Genomic DNA, 20,573 nt, shown 5'->3' with positions numbered 1-20,573 from the left:
ATAATTTTTAAAATGGGAGGTGCGGGGCGCCTGGGTGGCTCAGTCGGTTAAGCGTCCGACTTCAGCTCAGGTCACGATCTTGCGGTCCGTGAGTTCGAGCCCCACGTCGGGCTCTGGGCTGACAGCTCCGAGCCTGGAGGCTGCTTCTGATTCTGTGTCTCCCTCTCTCTCTGCCCCTCCCCTATTCATGCTCTGTCTCTCTCTGTCTCAAAAATAAATAAACGTTAAAAAAATTTTTTTTAATAAATAAAATGAGAGGTGGTGACTAGAGGTGATTTATGCCAAGAATTAAGGGGTATAATTAACTCAACTCTATGTCCCAATAGTGCAGGAATGTTTTTTTAACATTTTTCATCAAACAGTGCATCATGAATCAGACAGTCTGTCTCTCAATCACTTCCCTCTGGATTGGCTTCATTCTCCAGCAAGCACTCTCCACATGGAGGGAAAGTTGACCCTAGAAGCAACAGTTCTTACAGCATGGTCTCAGGAGGAAATAGACTACCAAAATTCCTACCCCTCTCTAGACAAGGACTCTGCTTGGCCCTGCTTGGGTCATGTACTCATCTCTGGACCCATCACTGTCACCTGGAAGTAGGACATTCAAATTGGTCAGCCTGCTTAGGCACCTACCTTTGTCGTGGGGGTGGCAAAGTCCTTTGATTGACAGCCCCTGTGCCGAATACCACCAGCCACTACACCATCTTTAGCACAATTCTGGGGCCCAAAGAAGTCCTAAGCAGTCCAAAGTCAGAGATAACATTCTTCTGACAGAAGGTGCTTATTAATCAGGCTGGACTCTGTAGAGTGCAAACAGGAAATAGGTTTAGTTTCTTTTCCCCCCATTCTTGTGCTTCAAACATGCTCTGCCAGATCGTTTTCCTGGCCCCAGACAATATCTTAGGGAAAATATGTAACTTTTCTAGGTGCTTTCTATTTTTGTAACAGTCATGTTTCAAGGTATCGCACAGGTTCAGTCTTCTCTAATACCCAAACTTCTCTCTTTGCTCTTCTTCAAATCTTCCCTTCCCCTGTATTCTACGTCAGGTCCTAATGAATTCCAGTAAACTGCAATGGGGAACTGGAATACAGTCCTTATTCCAACCACACCTCAATCTTGTTTGTTGTTCCGCCCCAGTTGAGGGGTGGAGGAGAAAGGAGAAGTAATGCAGCAAAGAGGTCTTCGTTTATTTAGCTGGTGCTACTTTATTTGGCCATTGGTGTCCTCCGTGACTCTCCTGACTCTCCTGTGGGAAAAGTATGTGTGTTCTTTAGAAAAACACTCCCCACTGGGGTTCTCCAACACATTTCTGTTCCCTCAAGTATAGAATAGACTAACCTGCTGACCATTAATGATTCTCCCTTAGCTCTTGCTCAGGCAGTAATCCCATACACAGACAGTATTCTTGGTCAAGGTCTTTTCAAGTTAGTTACACTCTCCATGGTGTTACTCTAGTCCCTATAAAACACAATCTTTACCCTGCTACCGTGGAATTGTAGCTTACTCCTACTACAATTTCTTCTTTTCTCTTTGCTCTGAAGGGCAGCTCCAGCCAGCTTCATGCCTAGTCAGGGAACAGACTCCATACTGTGTGCTCACAAACTCCAGGGAACAGAGGTTCTATTCTCCTGAGACTACACAACAATGTGCACATGAATGTTCATAGTAGCATTATTCATAACAATCAAAAAGTGGAAACAACCAAATGTCCATTATCAATGGATAAAATGTGGAATACACATGCAATCAGCTGTTATTCAGCCATAAAAAAGTGGCACTCTGAAACATGCTACAACATAGATAAACCTTGAAAACATAATGCTGTGCAAAAGAAGCCAGACACAAAAGGCCACATATAGTATGAATCCATTTAAATGAAGTGTCCAGAATCCAGAATAGGCAAATCAATAGAAACAGAAAGCAGATTCATGATTGCCAGGGGCCAGGAAAAGGAGAGAAGTTAAGTGACCACTAATGAGTACAGGGTTCTTTGCAGGTGAGAAAAAATGTTCTAAAACTAGATAGTTGTAATTGTCACATGACTCTGTAAGTATGCTAGAAACCATTGAATTGTATACTTTAAAAGGGTGAATTTGATGGGACGTGAATCTTATCTCAATAAAGTTGTTATTTCTAAAAAAAATTCTTCCAAGAATGCTTATTGGAGTTGGATGAGGGACAATAAAAACTGTTTAGGGGGGCACCTGGGTGGCTCAGTTGGTTGGGCAACCGACTTGGGCTCAGGTCATGATCTCACAGTTCATGAGTTCGAGCCCCACGTCAGACTCTGTGCTGACAGCTCAGAGCCTGGAGCCTACTTCAGTTTCTGTGTCTCCCCCTCTCTCTACTCCTCCCCTGCTCACACTCTGTGTCTCTCTGTCTCTCAATAATAAATAAATGTTAAAAACAGGGTTTTTTTTTCTTTTTAATTTTTAGGGCATCTCTTAGCAACCCCTGAAGTTGGTCTAGCTCCTCTCAATGTGGAGGTACTTGTTCCCTATCATGCTCAGAGTTCCTGAGACCACAGGAAAGTCCATTTAGTAATTTCATGCTGAGTACTATTTCCAGGCTCTAGGAGTAATCAAAATGCATATAGCATCCTCGCCAAACCCTACATGGGCTATTAGCTTTGCAAAATTTTTAGTAGAAATAGAAATCCCTGATTACACAGCTACAGAAACTATCACTGTCTATTCAAAAACCAGGGGCACTTCAATAAAGGAATGATATGCACTAAATATCATGATTGAAGGTACAACATGAAGCCTTAGCTTAACCTCACACAACAAGGTTGTCTCTTAATTTACTCATCTTGTAGCATCATGCAACTGTTTCCACTGTTGATAATTACAAACATTGTTAGAGTTTTGGGAGGAATATGTTTTATGCATCTACAATTTTATTTAGGGTCTACTATTCCTGGGCGCTCAGGTGACACAGGTGAATGACACAGGCAGGCTCCTTGCCCACAATGAATTTACTTCATTTTCGATTCAATGACGAAGCATTCCAACTATGCTGCCATGAAATTCTTCTGTCAGCAATTACTGCTGATCAAGAGAAGATGATGGCTCTAGCTAATACCAGTGACTTGCATTATATGATCAGTAAAAGCCTCTAAGCTGATAAAAATATGAAAACACACAGGCACACGAAACAAACACTTTACAAAGCACAATTGAAATCCTTCAAGATTATTAGTTGTGTTACAAAACAGATACTCTTGTGGTCACATCCTTTATTGACTGTTAGTGCCATAACATTGTAACTAACACAAGGAGAGGAAGAGAAAGGCTTCCTCTTTCCAAAATGTTACCACAAGATTCTTATGCAATGATTAATAATAAATCCATTGTTTTTCAAAAGGCATTTCATAGTTTTACATTTATAGGAGCAGTTATACTTCAATATTTTATGGAAGTTTTTCCAAAATTCTAATAGTTGCATTGATATTGAAGGAGTCTATGCATGTATAGGGGCAGAAGTTATATGGAAAATCCTTGTAACTTCCTCTCAGTTTTGCTGTGAACTGAAAACTACTCTAAAAAAAATCATCTTTGACAAAGTTTGATGGTTACCCTGTTTCTATTAACCATCATGGAGTGAAACTTTGTAACTGATGTCCAGTTTGTTTCTCCCCTAAAGAGACATACTTTCCAACCTTCTCCAATCCTCTCATCCAGGTGGGCTCTGAACTGGATCAAACACCGTCCCCGGCACAAGTCGCCACCTCAAAACTCCCTACAATGAATATTACACCTTTTCAAAAACAAATCATCTTTTCCTACATTCCCAGTTCCCTTGCTCAGGATCCCAGTCAGCAACATCCTTCACTTTGGGACTGCTTTGCCTCAACTCTAGGTCCAAAGAAGTACCTTGATTGTCTGTTGTGTGTGTGCATATGTGTGTTCATATTCCTCACTTGTCAGAGGTTGAGTAGAGGAGGTAAATATGAACATACCTGTTTAAACAAACATCATCCAGGGGTACCTGGGTGGCTCAGTGAGTTGAGTGTCCAACTCTTGATTTCAGTTCAGGTTATGATCCTAGGGTCATGGGATGGAACCCTGCATTGGGCTCTGTGCTGAGCATGGAGCCTCTTAAGATTCTCTCTCTCCCTCTACCCCTTTTCCCTCCTCTCTCTTTCTCTCTCTAAAATAAAAAATAATAAGAATAAATGAATGAATGAATGAATAGATAGATAGATAAACAAATGTTATCCAGATGTAGAACTGGAAGAAAGTCTATGGAGTATCAAAGTCCCTCTTTCCAGACAAAGAAACTGAGGGATGGAAAGATTAAGTGACTTGCCCAGAGACACACAGTTAGTAATCAACAGTGCCAGAGCTATAAGCAGCACTCCATATCCTTAGGCTCCCCTTCCGATGCACTGCTGTCCAAACACACCTTCTAGTTTACCCTCCTCCAGTCTTTCTCTGCACTACTATTTCCTCATCTGTAGAATAGGAATAATACGTTCCACCTACCTCACAGGGCTGTTGGGAGAATTAATGAGATAACACACGTGAATGTGCTTTAAAACCCTTGCGAATGTCAGATGCTATTTAAAATGAAAGTTATTTCAACCAAGAAAATAAATGCACACCATAAAAATTTGATAATAAAATAATTCACAAATGAGAAATACTTTGCACATAACTTCTAACACTTATAATTAAGTTTTCAGTTAAATCTAAGTACCAAATAGAACTGAAGGGAAAATGAGATTGTCTTCTGCATGTGGGGCTACAAGAAATCAGCAGGTGCCTAATGGAAATTAGGCAGCTACATGGGGTCTAATGAAAATTAGGTTATGGTGCTAAAAGCAGGGGATTTTATACTATGCCCTCTATTTCCCTTTCACTATTGCCTCACTTTCACACCACCCTCATCAGTAATAGGGCTTTGAGGTTATTATCTTAATGGAGATGATTAGATTGTCTTATTCAAGAAGAAAGCGGCCATGTTCAGCAGAAGTGAGTTCATGGAAAGAAATTATTTTGGCTGACATTTAAACTATATTCAAGGTTTTAAAAAGTCTGAGGGAGCAAAAAATGGGAACGGTGGAGAAAACAGAGGAGAAACCCATGGTTTCCTGAAATATTGAACATGTATGTAAACACTAAGAATGAAAAATATGTAGCAAGAACTGAAGTGAAAAATCAAAACTGCAGTTTTATGACTTCATTAATTGATGAGTAGCGGGACAATATACATGACTGGTATTGAGCAAGACTGGCTTTTCAGAGAGATAAATTAGCAAAGAAATTTCCTTAACTTGGACATCAAGAAGAGAAAGTCCCAAGTAGCAAACTTTATATACAGCAATGCACTCCTAAGTACACCTACACCAATGCACTTTAATTACAGATACCTCCTAATACACACACTCCAAAAATCCCTTTGAACCAGAACCTAAACTATGTAAGTCACTTCGTGAGCGACACAGAGAATGTCTCAGCCCTTCCCACCTTCTTTCTATCAGTAGGGAAGATTGAGCGGGGACAGAACAGCCCTTCAGTGAGATAAGACCAGACACTAAACACCTGTTTCTGAAGGTCAGGTAAATGCTTTCAAAACAGGCCTTAAGGAGGGACCAGCCATGTGGGCAGGGCATAGTGTCAGGAGAGTAAAATAATGGGTGAATGGCTGAGCAAGTGGAAGAAATAAAGCAATGGGGAATCCTAGAACAAGTACTAGAGATCCAGGCAGCAAGAGGTCTGGCAGCTGGGAGCTGGAACCCTCGGTGGAGAATGGAGTTCAAGTACAGACAGTCAAGATCAAGGCAGAACCTCTGCTCTAGAAGAACTGAGGGCTTGACCAGAAACTAAGGCAGAGACTAAGGATGCAGGAAAATAAGACAAAGACTCAGTCACTGCAATAAAGTTACAAGGAACTGGAGCTAAGATAAAAACTTAAATTAAAAAAAAAAAAATACAAGGTAGAGGTTTGGTCCAAGGATCAGGGCAAAGGCTCATTTCTGGAAATAAAGCAAAAGATCAGGACAGGCTGACCTGCACTAAGAGTGGTCCTGATACTCAACAGGCAAACTCTGGTCTGGCTTGTTTTCTTTTCTCTGTTCTCTCTGAGGAAGAAGAGGTTCTCAACTCTGGGACACAGCTGAGTGGAAACAAAATGTTAATCTTGCTAAGGACTAGCTGCTCCTATAATGCCCTGTGTGTCTTACTATCACTGCACTTATTTATTTAACCAAACATCTACATGCACTTACCATACATTTCAGGCATTCTCCAACATATTTCATAAATATTGACCCCACCACAACCGCAACCCTATGAAGTGGGCCCAAGGATGCTCCCCATTTCACAAATATGGAAACGAGGCGTAGAAATATTAAGAAGCTTGTCCAAGTTCTCACAAATAGGAAGTGGCAGAACAAGAATTTTAACCTAGTCACTCAGGTTCAAAGTCCATGTTTCTAACCTTTTATTCCACAGGGGTGGGGGGGGGGGGGTGCTGCAAGGTCCCTAACAGAGTGAACCACAAGGAAACACTGGATTCAAATAATGTGATCTACAAGACTGTGACAGAAGGCAGCCAGGATCCAAGACGGGGAGTGGCTAGTGGAGCTGCATGGGAGAGGTGCTGGGGTTATGGTTCGTAACAAGAGCTGTGGATCAGTGGCTTAAAAAAGCAGTTGAAGTCAGAGGAGGCTGGGGCACAGGAAGTGTTTATACAATAATCTGCTACTTGTAAATGCCACACCTCCCACTTGCTATGTAGTATTTTAGAGTGTGTAGCCACACCTGAGAGAATATATAGATTTGGTCAACCGCTATTTTTGTGTATGAAAATGACAGTTCCCATAGGTCATTGTTAAGTAGTCTTATCAGACTGGCACACAGCAACCATGGGGTAAGATTAAGCTACAGGGAGCATGGCTTGAATTCAACTATCAAAGGACAGAACAAAATTAAAACCAGAACTGATCTGCCTAATAACACACAAGCCAGAAAAATGACTTCTGAGAACAGTCTTCATATATGTTTGAGCATTCAATGGGCCCTATTTTGCTTTTGTGCACCGATAATGGGTACATATGGGTGTGAAGGTAGACCAGATGGTACATCCACATATTTCTCATTCTCCTATAATTCCCTCTCCAACCAGAACCATAAGGCTAGACAATGAGTAAGTAATCAATTGGCATCATTTGTGATTTCAAGAGAAGGAGAAAATGAAATTTACTGAGCCCTTACCTTGGCTTTGGCTTTTTATCTTAAGCGCTCCACATATGTTAACTTATTGAGACCCTATGACAATCCTCGTTTTACAGAGGTGAAGAAAGAGGCACGGTGAACTTAGACAATTTGTCCAAGGTCGCATGCCAAATAATTGGTAGAGGCAGGGTTCAAACTCAAGGCGGCTTATCTGTAGAGCCTGTGCCTCGAATCACAACTCTTATAAATCATCCACCCTGAGTACAGCAAGTAATGGAATGACTAGAATGTAATACTCGCTTCTACACCAGCTACACCCAACTTGCCTGTATATACCCACTTGGAGTCCATGGACTCTATGTATGTTCATGACTGTGCTAAATCACCCAGAATGCTTATCCCCTAGGTTTAATAGATATAAGGTAATATATGAATCCCAGAAGTTTCTATAGAGGTACAGTATAGTCTCAGGGTAAAGCCTTTCTGAACCATTGGTAAGGCAAAAGCAGTTTCAAGAAATAGTCAATCCAAGATACAACAACCATGCTAGGTTAGTAGAAGCTTACTATTTCAAGCCACTGCTATAACTCTGGGCTCTCCAACACACTTTCTTCAGACCAAACTTATTCAAATCAGAGGACGCCTCTACATGACTAGGAAGCCTTTGGCATCAAATTTCTACCTTGGCAAGAAACCAAAGCAAGAAGGCCTTCCTCAGCCCATGTGGACCAAGCCCATCCAAAGCAAACAGTTCCCATAAGTGTTTACGGTAGAACAAGCTTCTTCCTTTAAACAGGGTGAATGTGGAAAATCACCCAGCCAGACACTGCTTGTTATTTGAGCACTTCTGAAATTCAGGGAGGCGGCCATTCCAGCCAGAGATGCAGCCCTCTTTAAGTGGGAAGTGGAAAAGTTGGGAAACATATCAAAATGTCCTATTGGAGTCTATAAAGATGTAATTGTTCCCTAAACACTTGTTTTTATCATAATTCCTTAATTGGTGACTGTTTATATCTCCACATAGTAATACCTCCTGGCCCAGCTTGCAGATTCTCCCTATTTTTCTGTGACACTTACCCAGAGGAAGTTCATGATCTGTCTGTGCTCCTCTGGCCTGGCACTGGCAAGACCAGAGACAGAAACTTGGTTGAGTCCCTTCCCATCATCAGCTTCCACACCTAGATTATTCTAGCTTTCTAGATATAATGAAAGACTCTTAGGTTTTTTAAATCATTTCTTTAAAGTTATTTATTTTGCGGAGATAGAGTGGGGGAGGGGCAGAGAGAGAGAGAGAAAGAGAGGGAGACACAGAATCTGAAGCAGCCTCTAGGCTCTGAGCCTGTCAGCACAGAGCTTGATGCTGGGTCGAATCCACGAGGTACGGGATCACGACCTGGGCTGAAGTCAGACACTCAACCGACTGAGCCACCCATGCGCCCTGAAAGACTCTTACATGTTTACTGAAATACTTTGAGACAACCGGTAATGTATGCTACATTAAAAAAAAAAAAATTTGCAAATATTCACAGATCCAACTCTGAAATTTGGTGAGCAAGACATCTGGATGATATACAGATTAGTTGACAGCTTCATGAAACATCAGATAAGCTAAGTGTAAGGATTACGGCATGCCTATTGTCATTTATGCATATTGGTGATATAAATGAATCTAAATGGATTTAAATTTTCTCTTTTTTCTAGTTTCCCGAGAAGAATATCCCTTATGCAAATTTAATTGAACATTCACTGTTTTAAATTCTGAAATGGCTAGACCAATTAATAGTACAAAATGTATTGGGAATAGCAAAACAACGTTTAATTCTTATTTCTGTGGAACCTATTCTAAAAATGGAATTCAGTTCACAGAGAGAAAAATCACCCACTTAAATCTCAATGTCCCTACCCCCATAAAAAGGGGGCAGAGGGCAGGCAGCAGCAAAGGAAGACAGGCTTACTTACTTAGGCTTATTTTGTATTTTTTTTTAATATGAAATTTATTGTCAAATTGGTTTCCATACAACACCCAGTGCTCATCCCAACAGGTGCCTTCCTCAATGCCCATCACCCACTTTCCCCTCCCTCCCACCCTCCATCAACCCTCAGTTTATTCTCAGTTTTTAAGAGTCTCTTACGGTTTGGATAAAGTAGGATCCAGGTGCCTTATGGGATAAATTCATGATTACTCAAGATCCCGACAACTAACGTGCCAGGGGAAAAGGCCGCTGGAAGGGAAACGATCATGGATCATCAGACCCGCTGGCTTTACCCTTCTCAGCCTTCAGGTAAGAATGAGGAGCCCTTTTGGCAGCACCTGCCTCCCTGTCCAGAAGTGAAAAACTGAGAGCAAACGTCAGTGCTGTTGTTGGATTGGCTAATGTACTGGCTTGGCCTGCAGCAGCTGCACGTGTCTCCAGAAAACTCTCCTTCTCCCCACAAATCAGCTTTTGTATTCCTAATCCCCGGAATCAGGAACTATGAACTCTGCTGTATCAGCCTGGGAAATAAATAGCACCAACTCCAGGCCCCAGAGCGATCAATCTGCTTATAATTCCAAAAAGGGGTGAAAAACAAATACGTATGCCTTTGTGTATACCTTTCAAATGAAGATTGCTTGAAATGTGAAAAAATGTATTCTACTCAGCTGTTGTTGCTTCCTTTATTTTTATTTTTTTTTCGACTTTTTTTTGGGGGGGGGGGACAGAGAGAGACAGAGCATGAACGGGGGAGGGGCAGAGAGAGAGGGAGACACAGAATCGGAAACAGGCTCCAGGCTCTGAGCCATCAGCCCAGAGCCTGACGCGGGGCTCGAACTCACAGACCGCGAGATCGTGACCTGGCTGAAGTCGGACGCTTAACCGACTGCACCACCCAGGCGCCCCACTTCCCTTATTTTTAAGAGTAAGAGGGATTAATTGTGAAGAGCTTTGGCTATTTTTGTAAGTAAATTTTTAGTTTTGAGCAGAGGGGAAAATGAAGGAATAATTTTATAATAAATGCTAGATTATTTGCAACTAAAAACAGAATTTAGAAACAAATGCAGTAAGTACTTAATACTCTAATGACTATTATTGTGTTCTTATTTTGTTTTATTAAAATGCTGAATATTCTATTCTTCCCCACTCACTATCATTTCACATTCTCATTTGCAGAACACTGTAATTATCAGTCTATTAATCACATGATTATAAGTTTCAGCACTGTACAGGATTCTTTTAGATGATGTTGAACAGAGATTGCATATATGTAGAGACTCCAGGTTTCTCTCTTGGGCTAGGTCAAATACATTCACCACATCAAACAAAAGCCACAAATTTCAGTTTGAGTCTGTTGTATTTGTCTTCTATTTATTTATAAACGCTGCCTCCTCCAAGAAAGGATTTGAAGCTCCTGTTACAGTCAGTCAGTCACACCAGTCCCTAGGAGTCCAGCAGTTGGTAGAAACCAGTATTTCTGGTTCCTTACTGCCCATGGAACCTCACACATGCTGACTCACAGCAATCAGAGACCTGTGCAGACTGGCTCAGATAACCGCCAATAGAGCTTGCCATTCTAGCTTGCTTCATCAGCCATGAGTGGAGCCAGCTGAAGTTGTGAACTCTACAGAGGCTATGTTGTTCTTACCAGTGAAGAATATGCAATCACTACCACCAACACCCCTCCCTCTACCAGGAAAAAAACATGCCCAACTTCAGAGTAGTTGCTCAATGGCATTCTGTCCTAGACTCTGTCAACTGTCAACACAGTCAACATAACCACATTTCTGCCAAATCACAGGGTACACATCTGCGTTCTGTCATCAGACAGCTTGCCAAATCTAGTCTTCCCATTCACGTATTTTGACTGTTCATTAGAAGCTGGAGAGTTTCCAGGGAACCCCTGCTAAATGGTTGGATGGGTGATCAATGTTTTGATAGCCCAGAGACACAATGTTCCTTCTGGGCTATGACCTTGTTACCTGTCATTTAATTCTGGACAATTCTTATATAAGAGCTTTCAGAGAGAGGAAAAAAAATCTGATTCCACAAAAACTGGGGTTGATGATCCAAGTGTCTATTTTCTCTCTTGAGTAAGAATTAAATCAACATACTAGTTGAAACATGACCCTCCAGTCTCGGCATGTTTAGATTTTTTGAAAATATGCCAATGCTCACTAAAGGAATATGATAGAAAAGATATTTTGATCCATTCTTAAATTTTCTCATGGTTTCGGATTAGAAGCTGCTCTTGACTTTCTCTCTTCAAAGCTATTGTGAAGTCTTACTGGTGCAGAATAATCCAGCACATTTCCCCAACCATTTACTGAAGTCCAGCAGTGTTTCAACTCAAAGATCTACCTGAGGGTTCTCCAATCTTCCATCTGCAACCAACCTTTTTCCTGAGGCTTGGAAAGATTCCTGATGGAAGAAATTGGCCATAGCAGCCTACTCCATATGTTGTCCAGGAATTTCACCATTAGCTTTCCCTTTCCTTCTCCACTCTTCCTGCCACCAATTGCCACCAAACTCTTCTCCAACAGCAGGTGTCTGTCCTCTGAAAAGAATATTCTGTCCTTCACCAAAACAACTCTATATCCCAGACTTCACACAACACCTAGCACATAGTGAGGTCAATAAATGGACAAAAGAATTCATGGATGAGTGATTATCTTTCTCTGTAACTTCACCCCTTTCATCTTCAACCCCCTGAGTACCCCTTCTTTAACTCTAAATACCTTTAACTATCATCCATTAACTATAATGGATTTTATAGAAGGATTATCCAATGGAAAGGGGGAAAGGCTCTTCAGGAGTGAGATAAAATCAAATCACCTCATCCTATTCCCTATAAATCATATATTCCCTCTGCCCTTTCATTTCCATCTAAAAGAACTAGGTTTAATAAGAGACTCTTAAATACAGAGAACAAACTGAGGGTTGCTGGAGGGGCTGTGGGGGGGGGGATGGGCTAAATGGGTAAGAGGCATTAAGGAAGACACTTGTTGGGATGAGCACTGGGTGTTATACATTGGGGGAAGTCACTGGAATTTACTCCTGAAAACATTAGTGCACTATATGCTAACTAACTTGGGTGTAAATTAAAAATAAGTAGATAGATAGATAAATAAATAAATAAATAAATAAATAAATAAACTAGGTTTATCCCCCATAGAACTGATTTGAGGTCAAATAGGAGCCATATGCAAATAGGGTTTGAGAAATGAAAAGCAATATAAAGATAAAAGATACTGTTGTTGCAATCTTATTGTTGTTTCCATAAATCCAGCTGGTTAATCCTACTGAAGAAGGCAAAAGGGATGTTTGCAGTGTAATTCGGTAACCATAGTCTTGTTGTTTAGTGTGCAACCACTCAAAACACCATTAAAGGAAAAAAAACTTGGGATCCAAAGAGAAGCACAGAAGTCTGGAGGAGAAATCAACACTCCAAGACAGAGAAAAATCAATGACTAAAGTAGCCTTCACATGCTAAGCCTTTTGAAGTGTACCTTCTCTGCTATTTTCCATCACCTAATCCAGACATCTCCTACTTCAGGGCATAGCTATCTATATGTAATTTCCATTCATAGTATTAGCAAGTGTGAATAATATGGAAGACAAGCCACTCAATTATCTCAACAAAGGGTTTACACTGGCATGTGTGAGAAAGATTGAGATAACCTTACCAAATGTGGGGTTTTTTTAATGCTTTATCTATTGTAAAATTATTTCCTTTAGCTATTGCATTATTTCCCTGACATTAAAGGCAGAGTAGTTGCCCTAACAGGCAAATGTGTGATCTTTGTGTAATTTGTTTTATATGCTTCCGCATACTTTTAATACTTAATCTGGCTTCTGCTCCTGCCATGCTACCAAAACCTCCCTCTTAAAAGGCATCCATCACCTTGTAATCACTCAACACCATTTGCGTCTGCATCCTCCTAGAGCCCTCAATTGGCAATCCTGAGTGTTGTTCAACTTCTTCCTGAAACCCTCTTTTACATTTCAACATGCTTCATTCTCCAGGCTCTCCTACTGCTCAGACCATTCTTTCAGAATCTGAATGCCACTGCCTCCTCTTTCTTTTGTCCTTTGAAAATGGGTTTTCCCTAAAAGTTTCCAGCAGTTTTTTTTCCTTCCCCATGTTTTGTTTTTTGGTTTTTTTTTGTTTTTTTTTTTTTTTGGTGATCTTACCTCCTCCACAAATTCTATTGTTATTATATCTGCACGTCCATACACATCCTTATTCTCAAATTCTCTTGTTTCCCTCCTTTCTCAAACTCAACACATTCATAGGCAATCTACTTTTCCTCCTGACTTCCATATTTCCATGAATGGGGCCACCATCTTCCTAGACACCCAGATTCTTGGAGATTCACACCTATTGCCTCCCTTTAACTTTTCCTGGGCATTCTTCTGCTCCAAGCTACCCTGGCATGCTGGTTATAAGCTCATTCATGACATTTAGCATATCCTGTACATTTATCTTATGTTCCCTATCTCCTGAGAAAAAGACTGTGCTTTCCTTAACTTTGTACACCCTGCAGAGTCTAGCAGAATCTGGCACATAGTAGGCATATTTCATTGACAAAGTAAAATTGAACATTCATTGATACATTTTATCTACATCTTCCACTGTCCTTTGTCATCTACAGTCAACAGCACTGAGATAAAATTATACTTAATCTCAGTACTCTGAAGAAAAGTATCAAAAAACACATTCTAAGCACTATCCTAAAATACAGAGTTCTTCACGCACTGAATTTATTATGTGTGCAGTCCATATTTTCAGTCATCTGTTACACATGAAAAAAAAAAATCTGTATCTGGAAGGGACACCAGAACGTGTGGGGAACCAAATTCACATGTCATGTAAAAGCAATTCCCTTGGTTTGCTTCCTCAGTAGTGGAATCCCTTCCCCAGTTCCCTATAATTTGCTTGTTCTATTATTACTCCCACACTTGGTTATGAGAGCGTTGTGTTGTTAAAAGCTACACTCAATACATTGCAACTTTAGTTCAGTGAAAGCACGAACCTCTGAGAGTGACTCAGCATTGTAATGATGCCCACGTACTCGTGCTGATCGCTTCACTGACTCCTAGTTTGGTGTTAACTGAGCACAGATCACAAGTTTCAGGTTTAGGAGTTGGTTTTGTTTTGTTTGAAAACAGAATAAGCAGAATAATGGAAGGTAACATGGTCAAGCTGTCTGATATCCGGACCTACATTCCAATGCCAGATACATGGCTTTGTATCCACCAATAAGAAGAGAGCCCATGTTGGGTTTATTGTAGCCTGAGGAACTAAAAAGAAGCTTGCACCAACCTGCACTCTGAAGCAGACAGAGGTTTAAGAAAATTTGAACAAATCATTCCTCCTCTTACTTAAACGTCTATAAACAGGTAAATGAATAGAGTCCTACCTCTGCCCTAAGGATTTTTCCAGACTCGTCATTTTATAGAAAAAAAAAAAAAAAATAGACAATTCATACCTGAACTTGCATTTTTGAGTGCACTTTATCAAGCTCAACAGTTAACTTTTTTTTATGTCCAGCTACTGGACAGTATAAAGCTAACACATTTACACCAGCACCATTCATGTGTGAAAAGTTTAATTTACTAAGTCAGTCAGAAATGTTACAACCACAGAATTAAAGATACATTTACACCTCATGTTTGGTTCACATCTAATATGGTTGACAACATCTCAAGCTAATCTTTTAATATTAGCCAATTGTTGAACATTAGGTGAAAGAGATCTCTCCCTGAAACAGTACAGCCAGATTGTTTTTAATGAAGCAAAGGTCAAATGGTACCACCCATCTGTTTACTCCTCCCCACTTCTACAATCTAAATCTCATCTGCTTCTACCTATTTCCAGCCCCTCCTTCTTCACACTCCCACATTCCAGCCAGCTAAACAACTCACCCTTTCCACGTACCATCTCATGGATTTTTACTTCTACATATTTAATGTGCTATTTTCTGATCTCTCAAATCTCAGATCAAATCTTTCTTCCTCCACAGAATATTCCTTGACTCTCCTTCTTCCAACCACTTATTTCATTTTACCTGTACCTCTCAAATAATTTTCATTACTTTCTATTTTGCATTTTTTTTTTTTATTATTTTTGCCTAATTTGATTTCCTCTGCTAACATGTAAACTCCCTCAGGGAAAAATCCACAGAGAATTCTTTTCTTGTATATTTAGAATATATGCTATAATCTTTGTTGAGAAAGAGAGAGCATGAGAGTGAGAGCAGTGGAGGGGCAGAGAGAAAGGGAGAAAGAGAATCTTGAACAGGCTTTATGCCCAGCACGGAGCCTGACACAGCTCTTGAGCTCACCACCATGAGCTCGTGAGCTGAGCTGAAATCAAGAGTCGGAAGCTTAACCAACTGAGCCACCCAGGTGCCCTGAGCATATGCTATGAATTTTTGAATATAGAAATCCATTAATATCCCTTGGAATAAAAATGCCAATGTTTCCCAAGGTATAAATGATATTGGAAAACTGTCAGTGGATTGTACTTTGCAGGTCAACAATCTATGAGTCTTCCTCTGGGTTCATGGTCACTGATATGATTAGCAAGACCTCTCATGAAAATGAGCCGCTCCAAGGTTGCTTTGTGCCAAATGTCTCCATTTTCAGTGGTTGTTCTTCAGCATACAGTGGCTTCACTACACATTTTCCGTAAGCTGTGTTAGAAGCAAGCATAAGGCACAGGTTTTATAAGCTGCCATGTAAAAAGAACAAAACACTAGCAGTAAGTAGCAATGTTCCTCCTTCTATTCTAAGGCAATGCCAGCAGTCCTGAAGAAGCCAGCTCATGGCCACTCATGTCTTGCCATGTCTTCTTACATTATCAACTCCACTGGTATCAAAGCCAGCCATCATCATCATCTACTATTGATTCAACTGCCATAAAATGCTTGGCATCATACTAAGAACTTGAGTAAAAATGTATCTTAATTGTTGAAAGCACAGTCCCTGAGTACTTGGAATCTCCTTCTGAGTCAGGCTACATTGGCATGAAGTATCACCAGTAAGTTACAAGACTAAATTTTTACAAAAGAATCAAAAGTTAGATTTTGAAAGCAGTCACCTTGGAAGGCAATGTAATCCCAATAATGTTGGCATTGTCTACAGTGATTTTAGAACTCTTTTGAATTAAAGTTGATTTATATGCACCATTTACCACAATCTTTTATCAGGTTTTTTTTCATATTTATCACATTTTGTTTTCTTTTAACAAGTGGAATTATGCAGCTCGATTGCCCAGACCTGGATCCAAATGACCATTGGTGATTTTCTTTTTTTTGAAACTCACATCCGTCTTCAAAAGATGAAGATTTTCCACAACTGAGCATATTCCAAAGAAAATGCTAGAGGCCCTGAAGTCTATTCTAAACATATATTGAACAATAGCAGCATTATTAGAGTAAATGTATAATCTTACTGGGAATGGAAAAAACACTTAGAGTGTTTGTGCTTAGACATATTTACTATATAGTTACACTTATCGTGTTGCCCCAGAAAACTATACAAGGCAAATAGAAAAAACACTTGGGTTTTTTTTTTCTTTCATTTATGCATATTGTCTTTTTTTTTTTAAGTTTATTTACTTATTTTGAGAGAGACAGGAGAGCATGAGCCTGAGCAGGTGAGGAGCAAAGAGAGAGGGAGACTCCCAAGCAGCCTGCATGCTGTTGGCATGCAGAGCCCTATGACATGGGGCTCAAACTCACCAAACCGTGAAATCACGACCTGAGCCAAAATCGAGTCGGATGCTTAACCAGCTGAGTGACCCAGGAGCCCCTAAGCATATTGTCTTTTAAATAAAGTATGCAGTTAATAAGAATGCATCCTTCTAATGAAAACTAACTTTGGTGGGAGCCAGAACATTGGATCTGAGAGCCAAAGGACTCAGCAAAACCTTCAAACACACCACATGGCTACGTAGTCATTGGAGAATGGTTCATAAATTTTAGTTGTTTCTCGTGATACAATACAATTTAATTTGGTTTGGGTACCATAGGATCTCTCTGTTTTCCTAAATCGGGCCAAAAGTTTAATGAATTAGGGCCGCCAACATGGATGCTTTGCATCTCTGCAGGCACTCTCCAAAGCTGGTACTTAAGCACTGGAACTTTAGCTGCACTTGAACTTGAGGCATTAAGCTGACACAATGGACTCCACAGGGTACTTGAGAGAACACAGCCAAGCCATACCATTTGGTCACGTTATTCTGTGTCATGAGGGGAAAAAAATTATCAAAGACCAAAGGGGAAGTACACACAGTTTCCTGCATTATGTAAACCTATACGTGCAAGTATTATATGTGTTACAAATGTGTGTTGGCTTTTCAACTGCTTAGCTGACTTAATGGTATATAAAGAACCTACCTAGAATGACCAAAACAACCTAAGCTATGAATGTGCTAAATAAAAGTCCAGCAACTAATACATTGCAATTGGGAATTGCAGAATAATTATTATAAATATCATCTTTCCACAAATAATGCCTACATTATTATAAAGAAAATATCTCCAATATTATAAAGGTAATGAATCACTTAATGAAGAGTTCTAAATTTAACTAGCAGTGATTATAACAGCTCCATTTCCTGAGCACTTATTATGTACATTTAGTACCTACTTTAAGGTAGCTATTAACTGTCCTCACTTGGCAGGTGGAGCAAATGAACCTCAGAGGCACACAGCTAGTAAGTGCACAAGGTCTATGCTGTGTGGCTAGACCCAAAATGGTCATCCCTAGAGCCTAATTTCTGTAAGCCCATTTCAGCATTTAAGAATAATTTGAGTGGGGGGCGCCTGGGTGGCTCAGTTGGTTGGGCAACCGACTTTGGCTCAGGTCATGATCTCATAGTTTGTGAGTTTGAGCCCTGCGTCGGGCTCTGTGCTGACAGCTTGGAGCCTGGAGCCTGCTTCAGATTCTGTGTCCCCCTCTCTCTCTGCCCTCCCCCTGCTTGTGCTCTCTCTCTCTCTCTCTCTCAAAAATAAATAAACATTAAAAACTAATTTTAAAAAAAGAATAATTTGAGTGGTAATAAGAAAAAGAAGGAAGGAAAGGTAGGAAGAAAGGGAGGAAGGGAGGAAAAGAGAAAGAAACACTGCAACACAGTATTGCCAATACTCTATTCATGGCTTCAATGGTTCCATCCGTGAACCCATGACCCATCCACATTCTATTAGTCCTCTGTTTTTACTGAGCCCAAGGGAGCACACAGTCATTTGCTAAAGTGGGAATGGGGTTGTGGCTGGCATAGAACGATGCTAAGTCCATATACTATATACCCTGCCTTCTTGGAGCTTATATTCTGTAAGACAGTGTGTGTATTTTCTCACTAACATATCCCCAACATTTGGCAGTGTCCACCACAAATTGTATCTGATAAATATGTGTTGCTGAAAGCACGTTCAAAGAGTATTTTGAGGGGAATATGGGCAAGTTTGGGGATGTGGCTGCCAGAAGTAATCATAGAGCAACAGAAACTGCCCCTACTCAAAAAACCCTCTCAGGGGACATTCTAGCCCTTGGAAGTCCAGTTGTGTTAATAGGGTTCTTTTTGAAAAGGTAAGCATACCAGTCATTTATATCCTGGTGCCACCATTTTTATTAGGTAAATGTTTTGGGGAGGGTGGGGAATTCAAAGAGAAGGGAGTGGGGAGTTAGAAAGTGTAATTAAGAAGAAGTAAAGAAAATTCCTCTTGCTCCCCCAACTTCTTCCCCACTCCACTCCAACTTTTTAATGAGTTGTCTTCTTGGGCAAGAGTCCATTATTAAATATGGCTGAAAACCATCTAATTGCATCATCAACACTACAACAAGATGCCCCAGTTTGTACATGACCTCAAATCTAACTTCTGCTACTTTTATGTGCAACCACAAATGTGTATTCTTGGCCTGGTTTCTAATTCACTAATACATTCCTTGGTCTTTTTACCTTGCCTTTCACTGTATACCAACATCTATGTCTTAAGCTGTGTTTCTCACAAGTTATTTTTCCAAGTGTATGGGATATAGAAAGAAATAGATAAACACATAACTTGGTGCAAGGCAATTTGCATTCTTCTAAGCAGTAATTGATTTCCTCAAAGGCTTCAGTAGTGTCATTGATGGGGTTTAGGAGTAATGGTGGGGTTTGGAGCTGACAGCCAAGAAAGAATTCTTGAAGATGTCTTTGGTTCAAAAAGGTGATTTTATTAAAGTACAGGACAAGCCCCTGGGCAGGAAGTGCTGCACTGGGGTTATGAAGAGTGACTGATTGTATACCTTCAGGTTGGGAGGGGGTTGGGGACAGTGTTAGCCTGTAAGGAATGTTGGAAGCTAGGTTTCCAGGACCTTTAGGGGCAAGCTATTGTTAAGAAAACATCATTTATTACTGTTTAGTAAAACTTCGGTCATGAGACCCTTCAGATGTATACCAGGGGCCATATGCTTGGAGTATAATTGCCAAAATATACTTGGGGGTTAAAGATAAAGGAGGTTTACAAAGGAATTTTTATGTGTTTAAGGAGACTCACAGGATCCTGGGGCTGGGGGGTGGGGGTGGGGGTCAGGATAATGTTAAGCCAAGATTCCCTTTTGCCCCTACCAAAGTGTCATCATTGAGGCAGATGACACTTAGAAGTCACCTCCTAGAAGAAGGTCACTCTGCCTGTTTCAAGAACTTGTCACTTAAATCCCTTTACATCTTGATGAGGGTGATATTAGGGCTCCAGGAAACAGAGTCTATATGTTTCTGGAGATTAGGCTATGGATAAGATTGCCTTTTTCTTGCAGTTTACTAAGTTATCCATAAACCGAAGAAGACTCCTGTCCTGCATGACTGTGATCTCTATCAGCCAACCATCTGCTTTCCTTCCTTTCCCCTGTTCTTGGGCAGCCAGGACTGTCTGTGGAACACCACATATATCCCATGGGGTGGGGTGGGGTGGGGAGGTGCTGTTAGCCTGTACTTTGCCATCAGCTTGCCCCTCGCTCTCTCATCATCATGGAGAAAGTGATGACCTTATATTCATAAGTCACCAAGTCCTAGCCCTTTCATCTATTATGTGTTTGACCTTGGGTAAGTCATAGCCTTCTTGAGCTTCATCATTCTCATCTATAAAGTTTTATAATAGTGTATACCTCATGGAGCTGTTGGGAAAATTAAGATGATAACTTATGGGAAAGTGCTTTATAAATGATAGAGCTGTGTATACATATAAGGTACTATTATTGTTTGAAGAAGCAGAGTTATAGGAGTTAGACAAACTTGGTTTCCAATCATGGCTCCACTGTGCAAGCTGTGTGACATTAAGCAATTATGTAATCTGACTTTCAGTTTTTCCATTTGTAAAGTAGAGATAATAATAAAGACCTAACAGGTATATTAGGAGGATAAAAGAAGAA

Source organism: Puma concolor, chromosome C1 (genome assembly GCF_028749965.1).
Source record: "Puma concolor isolate L17-30 chromosome C1, mPumCon1.1.hap2, whole genome shotgun sequence".
NCBI lineage: Eukaryota > Metazoa > Chordata > Mammalia > Carnivora > Felidae > Puma > Puma concolor.
The sequence above is the reverse complement of the archived record's forward strand: the minus strand, read 5'-3'. Positions refer to the sequence as shown.